Source organism: Bombina bombina, chromosome 4 (assembly GCF_027579735.1).
Source record: "Bombina bombina isolate aBomBom1 chromosome 4, aBomBom1.pri, whole genome shotgun sequence".
Lineage (NCBI taxonomy): Eukaryota > Metazoa > Chordata > Amphibia > Anura > Bombinatoridae > Bombina > Bombina bombina.
The window spans coordinates 484,650,495-484,665,099 of NC_069502.1; positions in this window are offsets into that span (position 1 = coordinate 484,650,495).

The window sequence follows — 14,605 nt, forward strand, 5'->3', positions numbered from 1 at the left end:
TTTTGTTTTCAACAATAAATATGTTGTATATCAATTGGGCCGATTGTGTTTGAACCTTTTTGTTTGATACAATGTTTCAGCCTTTCTTCTTCATATTAGATCAAAGTTAAGTATATTCTGAGTGCTGTATTCCCCTACTTTAAACATAGCATCTCGTATAGCTCTGCTATGTGTGTATATATTTCTCTTTCATAAATATATTTGAATTTGTATAAATATTTTGGGGTTTGCACCAGGTCCTGGATCAGCCGAAGTACGGTCCAGGTCATTTCATAATATTTTCAGACATTTTACCTTGGAGTTTTTATTAAGGGGTCTGATATAATTCCCTTTTTCTCCCTATTATAAAATCACAAATAAAAAAAAAAAAACACGAAAATTATTTATATGCAATATTAATTTTTAACAAAGTGTTTAACTATGTATTTACTATAATTAAGTCACATTCCAATGTTCTTCACATAAGGGAATATGTTCTAACTATTTTTGATAGATTTTCCTCTATATATCTATACCTATATTTAATCATATAGATATATAAGTATATATATATATGTATATTTCCTTCTTAGTCCATAGCTTCATAAAATGTGGATATATTCCAGCCTATCAGCAGGAGGTAAAGAAACCTGAGAGGTTAAGTCCCTCCCACTTCCTCCCCCTCTCCAGATTATGCTTCGCTTCCGAGGAGAGAGGTTGATGATATTTCCAAGGTGCTCTACTATCAAGAGTTTATTACTTTTCATATGATTTGTGGGCTCAGACCTGACTTGGAACCCAGTACCCCTAGGCAACTTTACTCCAAGAAGATTTAAGAAGACTCAGAGTGAAACAGGAGTAAGGATTACCTCTGTTACGTACTTTCCATTACCCTAGTGGGTAATCTAACAGCCATATCTGCCCTCAGGCATCACAGGGTCCCTGTCCCTTAGCCTCTGAGGGGTTATAGGTATATCCGCATTATCCTCTGCAGTATATTTACTTGTACTGGATGGGCTCTCTTTTGGATCAGCAACCTGTGAGGGAGAAATGACTCAGTATTCTGTTAAGACACAGTGAAGGGGTGCTTCAGTCCAGGTAAGTGACTCAGGCACTACACAGCCCAGGAGCTATCCAATAGTACTCTCCTTACAGGTACTACATAGCTGAGGGTCAGGGCCATCATCAGGGGGTGACAGGGGTGACTACATTCAGGGGCCCGCTGTGTTTGGGGACCTGTCGGAGTCCTGACTGACAGAGGCTGTTGGTCACTGTGAGGAAGTTACGACTGACTTCCTGCCTTCAACTTTTCCATTTTAAACCTTTATATTTGCATTTTATGTTTGCATCTTGCAAGAAACGGGGGGATGGGGCCTCCCAGCTACTGATGTCGTCATCTTGACCGCACTTCCACTATAACACCCAAAACTGCCTGCGGCGTTTCCCTAGGGCAGTCTGACAGACAGTGGCAGCTGAATTTTGAATGGGAGAGGAGGAGAGGTGGGTGGTGCCGCAGGACAAACATAGTGCGTGGGAAGTGACTGGCACTGAGGGCGATGCCAGACAGAGGAAAGTTTAACAGTCGGTTCATTACACCATTACTGAAATGGAGGTTTGCCTGCTGCCAGTGCCACTGAGAGGATAAAGGTAGGATAAGGTAACCAGCACTACAGTAGCCGATTACAAAAAACTCTTATGTGATAACATCCACCTAGATTACGAGTTTTGTCGGCAAAGCCGTGCGGAGCTAACGCTCAGTTTCAGCTCACCGCTCACCTACAAACAATGCTGGTATTACAGGTTTTTTTCAACCCGGCGAAAACCTCTAAAAAGTGAGCGAAGAGCAAAATTTTGCTCCACATCTCACCTCAATACCAGCGCTGCTTACGGTAGCGGTGAGCTGGCTAAACATGCTCGTGCACGATTTCCCCATAGGAAACAATGGGGCAGAATCGGCTGTAAAAAAACCTAACACCTGCAAAAATCAGCGTTCAGCTCCTAACGCAGCCCCATTGATTCCTATGGGGCAAGAAAATTTATGTCTACACCTAACACCCTAACATGAACCCCGAGTCTAAACACCCTAACATGAACCCCGAGTCTAAACACCCCTAATCTTACACTTATTAACCCCTAATCTGCCGCCCCCGACATCGCCGACACCTGCATTATACTTATTAACCCCTAATCTGCCGCTCTGGACACCACCGCCACCTACATTATACTTATGAACCCCCTAATCTGCTGCCCCCAACATCTCCGCCATCTACATTATAGTTATTAACCCCTACTCTGCCCCCCCAACATCGCTGCAACTATATTAAATGTATTAACCCCTAATCTGTCGCCGCTACTATAATAAAGTTATAAACCAGTAAACCTAAATCTAACCCTAACACCCCCCCTAACTTAAATATAATTTAAATAAATCTAAATAAAATTACTATTATTAAATCAATAATTCCTATTTAAAACTAAATACCTATAAAATAAACCCTAAGCTAGCTACAATATAACTAATAGTTACATTGTAGCTATCTCAGGGTTTATTTTTATTTTACAGGCAACTTTGTATTTATTTTAACTAGGTACAATAGTTATTAAATAGTTATTAACTATTTAATAACTACCTAGTTAAAATAAAGACAAATTTACCTATAAAATAAATCCTAACCTAAGTTACAATTACACCTAACACTACACTATCATTAAATTAATTACCTAAACTAACTACAATTAAATAAACTAAAGTACGAAAACCCCCCCCACTAAATTACAAAAAAAAATTAAATAAATTACAATTTTTTTTAAACTAATTACACCTAATTTAATCCCCCTAATAAAATAAAAAAGCCCCCCAAAATAAAAAAGCCCTACCCTATACTAAATTACAAATAGCCCTTAAAAGGACCTTTTGTGGGGCATTGCCCCAAAGTAATCAGCTCTTTTACCTGTAAGAAAAAATACAATACCCCCCACCCCAACATTAAAACCCACCACCCAATACCCCCTTAATAAAACCTAACACTAACCCCTTGAAGATCACCCTTCCTTGAGACGTCTTCACCCAACCGGGCAGAAGTGGTCCTCCAGAGGGGCAGAAGTCTTCATCCGATCCGGACAGAAGAGGACCTCCAGACGGGCAGAAGTCTTCATCTAGACGGCATCTTCTATCTTCATCCATCTGGAGATGGAGCGGGTCCATCTTTAAGCCAGCCGACGCGGAGCATCCTCTTCCAACGACATCCAAATGAAGCCAATAGGATTGAGCTCACATTCTATTGGCTGATTGGAACAGCCAATAGAATGCAAGCTCAATCCTATTGGCTGATTGGATCAGCCAATAGGATTGAACTTCAATCCTATTGGCTGATTGCATCAGCCAATAGGATTTTTCCTACCAGCCAGTCAGAATTCAAGGGACGCCATCTTGGATGACGTCATTTAAAGGAACCTTCATTTGGATATCGTTGGAAGAGGATTCTTCGAGTCGGCTGGCTTGAAGATGGACCCGCTCCGCTCCGGATGGATGAAGATAGAAGATGCCGCCTGGATGAAGACTTCTGCCCATCTGGAGGTCCTCTTCTGCCCGGATCGGATGAATACTTCTGCCCCTCTGGAGGACCACTTCTGCCCGGTTGGGTGAAGACATCTCAAGGTAGGGTGATCTTCAAGGGGTTAGTGTTAGGTTTTATTAAGGGGGGATTGGGTGTGTTTTAGAGCAGGGTTGGGTGTGTCAGTGGTGGGTTTTAATGTTGGCGTGGGGGTATTTGTATTTTTTCTTACAGGTAAAAGAGCTGGTTACTTTGGGGCAATGCCCTGCAAAAGGCCCTTTTAAGGGCTATTTGTAATTTAGTATAGGGAAGGGCTTTTTTATTTTGGGGACTTTTTTATTTTATTAGGGGGATTAAATTTTTGTAATTTAGTGGGGTTTTTTTTCGTACTTTAGTTTATTTAATTTAATTGTATTTAATTTTAGTTAGTTTAGGTAATTCATTTAATAATAGTGTAGTGTTAGGTGTAATTGTAACTTAGGTTAGGATTTATTTTACAGGTAAATTTGTCTTTATTTTAACTAGGTAGTTATTAAATAGTTAATAACTATTTACTAACTATTGTACCTAGTTAAAATAAATACAAAGTTGCTTGTAAAATAAAAATAAACCCTGAGATAGATACAATGTAACTATTAGTTATATTGTAGCTAGCTTAGGGTTTATTTTATAGGTAAGTATTTAGTTTTAAATAGGAATAATTTATTTAATAATAGTAATTTTATTTAGATTTATTTTAAATTATATTTAAGTTAGGGGGGTTAGACTTAGGTTTAGGGGTTAATAACTTTAATATAGTGGCGGCGACGTTGTGGGCGGCAGATTAGGAGTTAATAAATGTAGGTAGGTGTCGGCCATGTTAGGGACAGCAGATTAGGGGTTAATAAAATTTAACTAGTGTTTGCGAGGCGGGAGTACGGCGGTTTAGGGGTTAATACATTTATTATAGTGGCGGCGATCTCTGGTTCAGCAGATTAGGTGTTAAAAATTTTATTATAGTGTTTGCGATGTGGGGGGGCCTCGGTTTAGGGGTTAATAGGTAGTTTATGGGTGTTAGTTTACTTTGTAGCACTTTAGTTAAGAGTTTTATGTTACGGCGTTAGCCCATAAAACTCTTAACTACTGACTTTTAAATGCAGTAGGAGTCTTGACAGGAGAGGGTATACCGCTCACTTCTTCCAAGACTCGTAATACCGGCGTTAGGAAAATCCCATGGAAAAGATAGGATACGCAATTGACGTAAGGGGATTTGCGGTATGCTCGAGTTGCAGAAAAAATTGAGCAGTACACCTGTACCTGCCAGACTCGTAATACCAGCAGGCTTTAAAAAGCAGTGTTGGGACCTCTCAACGCTGCTTTTTAAAGCTAACGCAAGACTCGTAATCTAGCCAATCGTCTTTAAGTAAAAAAACACACCCCTAGCCAAAGATGATATGAAAACAAACATCTTATTTGCTCAGTGTTGTGGTACGGGTAGCAGCATCTATTTAGGGCAACCTTGGGCAGGGGTAGCAATACAGGTTTAGGTAGCAATATTGTAAGATCATCTGTTCACATCTCTGAACATTTATAAGTGAGGAACAACGAATTATACAAGATTAATACTCACTACACTGCTGTTTACTAACTAACAAACTGCCTATTGACATCTGCTAAGGAATGCTGAGTTAACCAACTCTCTTCTGCTGCACTTTCACATGGGGGTCTCCACTTCAGCCACACTCCTAGGTCTGGCAAAAGACAAGGAGGTGGTGTTGGTATTTTACTTTCCTCTCGATGCACCTTTCAACAAATACATCCCTTCTCTTCCCTCACATTTTCTTCATTCGAAACACACATGATTTGCTTATTCTCTCCCCTCTCTATACACGTTGCAGTCATATACCACACCCCTGGCTCCGCAACTCTATTTCTAGATCACTTTGCCACCTGGCTACCTTACTTTCTTTCCTCAGATACCCCTGCCCTCATTCTCGGTGACTTTAACCTCCCTGTTGATAATCCCACTGCCTCCTCTGCAAAACAACTTCTGCAACTCACTTCCTCTTTCGGCCTGTCACAATGGACTGACTCTCCCACTCACAAAGATGGTCTCTCCCTTGATCTGATTTTCAGTTATCGATGCACTATCTCAAACTTCACAGACTCACCTTTTCCTCTTTCTGACCACCACCTCCTCATTTGTACCATCACCTCCCTCCCTACAACTCTCCCTCCTTCTAGCCCCCACACTAAACTTCACAGAAGAATCAAGTCATTAGATCAGCAACAGCTCTCTAGCTCTCTCGAACCTCTTCTCTCTTCCATCCCCTCCTTTTCCTGTCCTGATGAATCCATCTTTCACTATAACTCCACCTTTATATCAGTCCTTGATAACCTGGCCCCACCTACCATAGCTCGGAAAACATACTCATCCTCAGCCCTGGCATACTCCTCTGATACGGTACCTACGCAGATGTTCCTGTACTGCTGAGGGACACTGAAGGAAATATCTGAGTTCTGCTGACTTTCTTTACTATAAGTTCATCTTGAACTCTTACTATTCTGCCCTTAATCTATATAAGAAACATTACTTCTCTACTCTTATCTCTACTCTTTCTTAAAACCCAAAACGTCTGTTCTCCACATTCAATACTCTTCTCCACCCACCCCCACCTCCCACCACAACTCAAGATTTTGCCAGCTACTTCAACATCAAGATCGACTCCATCATAACTGAAATCAGCTCTCAACATTCTACGGGTCTCCCACCCCCTCAAAACCTCACAATCATCCAAAACCCACATAGCCATAATTTTAGCTCTTTTGCCCCTGTTACAGAGGATGAAGTTTCTGCCCTTATACTATCCTCTCACCTCACTACCTGTCCCCTTGACCCCATCCCCTCACAACTACTTCCCTCCCTCTCTTCTACCCTTACCCCTATACTCACACACATCTTCAACCTCTCCCTCAGCACTGGTAAAGTTTCCAGATCTCTTAAACATGCATTAGTCACACCTATCCTCAAAAAAACTTCTCTCGATCCAACCTCCCCATCCAACTACTGCCCTACTACCTCTTGCCTCAAAGCTTCTTGAAAAGCTAGTATATGCACGTCTATCCCATTTACTTACATGAAACTCCCTCCTTGACCCACTGCAATCTGGATTTCGCCCCTTCACTCAACAGAGACAGCAATTGTTAAGGTTACCAACGACCTACTTACAGCAAAATCAAAAGGCCACTTCTCTCTACTTATCCTCCTTGATCTGTCTGCAGCCTTTGACACTCTCGACCACCCTCTTTTGCTCTATACCCTCCAAACCTTCAGCATCTGTGACACAGCTCTCTCTTGGTTCTCTTCCTATCTGTCTAACCGTACCTTTAGTGTAGCCTTCTCTGGGGTATCCTCTGCCCCGTTACCTCTTTCTGTTGGGGTACCGCAAGGCTCTGTCCTCGGTCCCCTTCTCTTCTCAATCTACACGTTCTCACTAGGTTCCTTAATAAAGGTTTTATTATCATTTGTATGCGATGATACACAAATTTACCTCTCTGCACCAGAATTATCTCCTTCCTTGCTAACCCGTGTCACTAACTGTCTCTCTCATATCTCATTTTGGATGTCCTCTTACCACCTCAAGCTAAATCTCTCCAAAACTGAGCTCCTTATTTCCCCCCCTTCTTCAAAAATCTCCACCCCCCATGTCTCTAACTGTTGAAAACTCCATTATTACCCCAACCTCACATGCCCGATGTCTTGGGGTCACACTTGACTCAGATCTTTCTTTCATTCCTCACATTCAGTCCTTGGCTAAAGCCTGCCATTTCCACCTTAAAAACATTGCTAAAATTAGACATTTCCTTACACAAGACACAACAAAGATTTGAATCCACTCTCTCATCCTTTCCCGCCTCGATTACTGCAACCCTATCTTCTCTGGTCTCCCTAGCTGCCGCCTAGCTCATTTGCAATCCATAATGAATGCCTCTGCCATGTTCATCTTCCTTGCACGTCGCTCTTCACTGCTGCAGCTCTCTGCCAATCCCTTCACTGGCTTCCTCTTGCTTCCAGGAATAAACACAAAATTTTCACTCTCACACACAAAGCCCTCAATTGCATTGCTCCCGTCTACATCTCAGACCTCGGCCTCTATTTATCAAGCTGTCAACCACAAATACACTGGAATTCCGCAACGTGTTTGTGGCGAGCCTGATTCGCCGTAGTTATCAAACCCTACAGACCGGCAAAAGTAGAATTTAGTGACGTAACATATGATCTGCCAGACTCAGTCCGACACAGATCAAAGCTTACGTCATAACAAATGTTCCGAGCGGAAGTTCGGCGCAATCTGACTACTTTTGCTAGTTATGAAAAAACTAGCGGGTACGCTCACCACTTTTCCGGCCCAGCGTACCTGGTTTTCAATCTGCCACCCTGGAGGCCGCGGATACCATAGGAAACTATGGGAGTCCGACAACAGCGAAAGCTTATGTTCGCTGCTGCTCGATAACCCATTGATTCCTATTGGAAATGTATACACCTAACACCTTAACATGTACTCCGAGTCTAAACACCCCTAATCTGCACCCCCTCTACACCGCCTTCACCTACATTATACTTATTAACCCCTAAACCGCCTCTCCCGGACCCCGCCGCAACTAAATAAAATGTTTAACCCCTAAACCGCCACTCCTGGACCCGCCGCCACCTACATTAAATTTATTAACCCCTAATCTCCCGCCCCAACGTTGCCGCCACTATATTAAATTAAACCTAAGTCTAACCCTAACACCCCCTAACTTAAATATCATTTAAATTAATCTAAATAAATATTCCTATCATGAAATAAATTATATCTATTTAAAACTAAATACTTACCTATAAAATAAACCCTAAGATAGCTACAATATAACTAATAGTTACATTGTAGCTATTTTAGGATTTATTTTTATTTTACAGCTAAGTTTGTATTTATTTTAACTAGGTAGAATAGTTACTAAATAGTTATTAACTATTAAATAACTACCTAGTTAAAATAAATACAAAAGTACCTGTAAAATAAAACCTTACCTAAGTTACAATTACACCTAACACTACTCTATAATTAAATTAATTCCCTAAATTAAAATAAATTAATTACAATTAAATAAAATTAACTAAAGTACAACCCCCCCACTAAATTACAGAAAATAATAAAATAATTACAAGAATTTTAAACTAATTACACCTAATCTAATTCCCCCTAATAAAATAAAAAGCCCCCCAAAATAATAAAAAGCCCTACCCTATACTAAATTACAAATAGCCCTTAAAAGGGCCTTTTGAGGGTCACTGCCCCAAAGTAATCAGCTCTTTTACCTGTAAAAAAAATACAATACCCCCCCACCCCAACATTAAAACCCACCACCCACACACCCAACCCTACTCTAAAATCCACCCAATCCCCCCTTAATAAAACCTAACACTACCCCTTGAAGATCACCCTATCTTGAGACATCTGGACCCTCTGGAGGACCACTTCTGCCCAGTTGGGTGAAAAGTCTTCATCCTATCCAGGCAGAAGAGGACCTCCAGATGGCCAGAAGTCTTCATCCAGGCGGCATCTTCTATCTTCATCCACCCGGAGCGGAGCAGGTCCATCTTGAATCCAGCCGACGCGGAGCATGCACCCAGACCGACGACTACACGACGAATGACGGTTTCTTTAAATGACGTCATCCAAGATGGCGTCCCTTGAATTCCGATTGACTGATAGAATTCTATCAGCCAATCGGAATTAAGGTAGTAAAAATCCTATTGGCTGATGCAATCAGCCAAAAGGATTGAAGTTCAATCCTATTGGCTGATCCAATCAGCCAATAGGATTGAGCTCGCATTCTATTGGCTGATTGGAACATCCAATAGAATGCAAGCTCAATCCTATTGGCTGATTGCATCAGCCAATAGGATTTTTCCTACCTTAATTCTGATTGGCTGATAGAATTCTATCAGCCAATCAGAATTCAAGGGACTCCATCTTGGATGATGTCATTTAAAGGAATATTCATTCGTCGGGTAGTCGTTGACCTGGAAGGATGCTCCGCGTCGGCTGGCTTGAAGATGGACCCGCTCCGTTCCGGATGGATGAAGATAGAAGTTGCTGCCTGGATGAAGACTTCTGGCCGTCTGGAGGACCTCTTCTGCCCGGATAGGATGAAGACTTCGGACCATCTGGAGGACCACTTCTGCCTGGTTGGGTGAAGATGTCTCAAGGTAGGGTGATCTTCAGGGGGGTAGTGTTAGGTTTTATTAAGGGGGGATTGGGTGGGTTTTAGAGTAGGGTTGGGTGTGTGGGTGGTGGGTTGTTGTCAGGGTTTTTTCCCTGTTGTGTTTGCCATGTGCTGCTGGCAGCCATTTTACTCACCTCTCTTCCTGACTATGGTGCATTGTGGGGGATGCTGCTCAATTCCTGCACTTCCTTTTATGGCCTGACTGGTGTGCATCATCCATGTGAGACAGGATGCAGTCTCAGAATTGTGATGTCATCACTTATTATTTAAAGGGCCTCTGTTCAGTATGCTTTGCCTTTGCGTTTTCTCAGACCTGTTTGTGAGAGTTCCTGTGTTACCTGGCTGCCTGATGTCCTTCCTGGTACCTGATCCCTGGCTTGTTCCTGACTCTGCTGTTTTCCTTGTTCCTGATTCCGGCTCGTCTGACTATTCACTTTGGCTCCTGACTCGGCTCGTCTGACTACCAGCTCTGGTTTTGTCTCCTGGCTTGTTATTTGACTTGTGGACTTTTTATTATTTTTTTGCTATTAATAAAGGTGTGATTTATTTTTGCACTTCTCGTCTCAGTCTGATTCCTGGCACCCTGACTGTTGTAATGTTGGGGGGGGGGGGTATTGTATTTTTTTTTTACAGGTAAAAGAGCTGATTACTTTTGGGCAATGCCCCGCAAAAGGCCCTTTTAATGGCTATTTGTAATTTAGTATAGGGTAGTGATTTTTTTTTATTTTGGGGGGCTTTTTTATTTTATTAGAAGGATTGGATTAGGTGTAATTAGTTTAAAATTCTTGTTGTAATTTTATTTTCTGTAATTTAGTGGGGGTTTTTGTACTTTCGCTAATTTTAGTTAATTTATTTTAATTTAGGGAATTAATTTAATTATAGTGTAGTTTTAGGTGTAATTGTAACTTAGGTTAGGTTTTATTTTACAGGTCAATTTGTATTTATTTTAGCTAGGTAGTTAATAAATAGTTAACTATTTACTAACTATTCTACCTAGTTAAAATAAATACAAACTTGCCTGTAAAATAAAAATAAATCTTAAACTAGCTACAAGTAACTATTAGTTATATTGTATTTAGCTTAGGGTTTATTTTACAGGTAAGTATTTAGTTTTAAATAGGTATAATTTATTTCATGATAGGAATATTTATTTAGATTAATTTAAATTATGTTTAAGTTAGGGGGTGTTAGGGTTAGACTTAGGTTTAGAGGATAATACATTTAATATAGTGGCGGCAACGTTGGGGGCGGGAGATTAGGGGTTAATAAATTTAATGTAGGTGGCGGTGGTATAGGGCAGGGGTCGCCAACCTTTAGGACCTCAGGGAGCACTAAAATCATAATTTTGAATCCCGTGGACCACTGACATGATTTTTTTTTAAAAGGTACAAACCTCTATAATGTGTATACAGGTATAGTCCGCTCATACAGCGGGTTAGGGACCAGAGCCACGCTGTAAAGTGAAAACCGTCTTAATGTAAAACAAGGCGGTTTTAGCTTTCTTTTCACTTGCCAGTGTGCTTAAAAACTTGAAAACATGTTTAAACTAACATATATTAAGGGTGCAATAGCTCTAAGTTTAGTTTAACACTCGCACAGTATTCAATTAATACTGTACCTGTAAAATAGTGACAATTACTGTAGTAAAATTTGCCAGACTATAACATTGAGACATTGGCCCCTATTTATTAAGGGCTGGCGGACCTGATCTGACACGCTCACCGTATTCAGCATTGCACCAGCAGCTCACAAGAGCTGCTGGTGCAACGCCGCCCCCTGCGGACTCGCGGCCAGCAGGGGGGTGTCAATCAACCCGATCGTACTCAATCGGGTTGATTTCCGGCAATGTGTGTCCGCCTGCTCAGAGCAGGCGGACAGGTTATGGAGCAGCAGTCTTTGTGACCGCTGCTTCATAACTGCTGTTTCTGGCGAGCCTCCATTCGGAGCTTGATACATATGCCCCATAGATTGCACTGTAATGCTGTAAACAAAGTGAACTGCGCATAACAAAATGGTGACAGTCACTTTTCTTGCAATCTCACAATGATTACAGCACTGTTACAAAATCCTTGGAGGTTGAACTTCAGCTCCACAAAGCGCTGTAAAGTGAGGTATAAGTGTGTATATACAGTGTATATATGTGTATATAATATATATAATATGATATATATATATATATATATATATATATATATACACACACACACACTGTACATAACTAGTATAACCATAGCTAATACAGTCCTAGAAGACAAAAAACGAGAGGCGCTCTTGGTGCAGCAAATTCCAAACAGTGGCAAACTATGAATACACAATATATACCATGTACTCACAAGCAAAGTTGCACAAGCAGTGCAATATCGTGCAGGCCGAAACTTCTGAGCCGTTCGGCTGACTCGCAGTGGCTGAAGCAGATGGTATCCAAAATGAGGCTCCAATCCTAATACTCGTCACCTCTCAGGAACGCCAACAGGAACCGATCAGTGCTGTAGATATCTGGCACTCGGCTGAGAGCCCAACCAGGCGTTTCACTCCAACAACAACAGGAGATAATAACAGGTCCAGAGCAAGACTTAAAATAACATATACACTTTATTAAAACATATAAAAGTGTTGCTTAGCAACGCGTTTCTCGGCTGAATGCCGTTTCATCAGGCTATTATTTTGCTTTAAGTCTTGCTCTATTTAAACCCCTTCAAACCTATCAGCGGCTTTAAAATTTGGCGCGCCTCCTAACCCGGCTCTATTCGATTCCTAATATTGGTTAATACAGCTGAGAGCCAATATCCAATAAAATTCAACGGTTAAGGCACTCCTCTGAAATGTGGTGCATCGTCATAATCATGATAATAATGACCGTTGGATTTGCTTGGGCTATCGCATATTACTATTATGCTCAGGATAATCTAGGCAAAAAAATAAACATAAAATATTCCTTATACTATAATCTTTATAATGCTATAAAAATACTGGATTGTAATGTTCACTAATGAACTATATTAGCACTAGGTAACTATGATACAGAAAACCCTTACGTGCAGTAAATATCATTACAACCAAATTAATAAAAATACATATACAGATATGAAAATTAGTTGCGGCGGGGTCCGAGAGCGGTGGTTTAGGGGTTAATAAGTATAATGTAGGTGGCGGAGGCGTAGGGGGACAGATTAGGGGTTAATATGTATAATGTAGGTGGCGGTGGACTCAGGGAGTGGCGGTTTAGGGGTTAAACACTTTATTAGAGTTGCGGTGGGCTCCGGGAGTGGCGGTTTAGGGGTTAATAGCTTTATTTAGGTGCTGTGGGCTCCGGGAGTGGCGGTTTAGGGGTTAATAACTTTATTTAGGTGCAGGGATCCCGGGAGTGGCGGTATAGGGGGTAAAACAGTATAGTATATTGTGGGTGCTTAGTGACAGGGTACCTAAGGCGGAAGCGGCAGGTTTTAGCCAAGAACTGAATGTGAGGAGTGAAAGAAAGATCTGAGTCAAATGTGACCCTGAGACATCGGGCATGTGGGGTAGGGGTAATGATGGAGATAACGACAGTTATAGAGAGATTGGGGGTGGAGATTTTGGAAGAAGGGGCGAAAATAAGGAGCTTAGTTTTGGAGAGATTTAGCTTGAGGTAGTGAGAGGACATTCAGGAAGAGATGTGAGCAAGACAGTTCGTAAGTAGATTTGGGTGTCGTCGGCATACAAATGATATTGGAAACCGTGGGACTTTATTAGGGAACCTAATGATGACATGTAGATTGAGAAGAGTAGGGGACCGAGGTCTTAGCCTTGTGGTACCTCGACAGAGAGTGGTGACAGGGCAGAGGAGGCCCAGAGAAGGCTACACTAAAGGTACGGTTTGACAGGTAGGAAGAGAACCACGAGGCTGTGTCACAGATGCCGAAGGATTGGAGGGTTTGGAGCAAAAGAGGGTGGTCAACAGTAGAGAGGAGAGGTTCGAGGAAATTAGCAAGCTGTTGCTGATCTAATGGCATGATCTATTGACATAATGCTTCTGTGAAGTTTGGTGTGAGGAGTAGGAGGAGGGAGAGTTGTAGGGAGGGATGATATTTTGCAAGTGAGGAGATGGTGGTCAGAAAAAGGAAAAGGGGAGTTTGTGAAGTATGAGATAAAGCATAGATAGCTAAAGATCAGGTCAAGGGAGTGACCGTCTTTGTGAGTGGGAGAATCAGTCCATTGTGACAAACCGAAAGAGGAAGTAAGGCAGTGTGAGTGTCAAGAGGGATGCTGAAGATGCCAAGAATGAGGGCAGGGTTGTCTGAGCAAAGGAAATAAGGTAGCCAGGCAGCCAAGTGATCTAGAAATTGAGTTGAGGAGCCAGGGGGTCGGTATATGACTGCAACATGTATAGAGAGGGGAGAGAATAAGCGAATCATGTGGGTTTCAAATGAGGAAAATGTGAGGGAAGAGATGGGTTGTATTTGTTGAACAAGAGGAAAGTAAAATACCTACACCACCTCCTTGTCTATTACCAGACCTAGGAGTGTGGCTGAAGTGAAGACCCCCATGTGACAAAGCAGCAGTGGATGGAGAGAGCCAGGTTTCTGTTAGGGCCAGAAGGTTAAGGGAGCGTTAGATAAAGAAGTCATGTATAGAAGTGCAAACAGAGAGAGAGTTCCAGAGTGCACAAGTGAAAGGGTTAGTGGCTTTAGATGCTAGAGGGATATGAGTAAGGTTGGCAGAGTTTTGTTTTTTGAGTCTATGGGACTACATGGATGTGCATGGCTAGGCAGTTGTTGGGGACCAGGATTAGGGGAGATGTCACCAGCAGTTAGTAAAAGCAAGAGGGAGAGTGACATAAAATG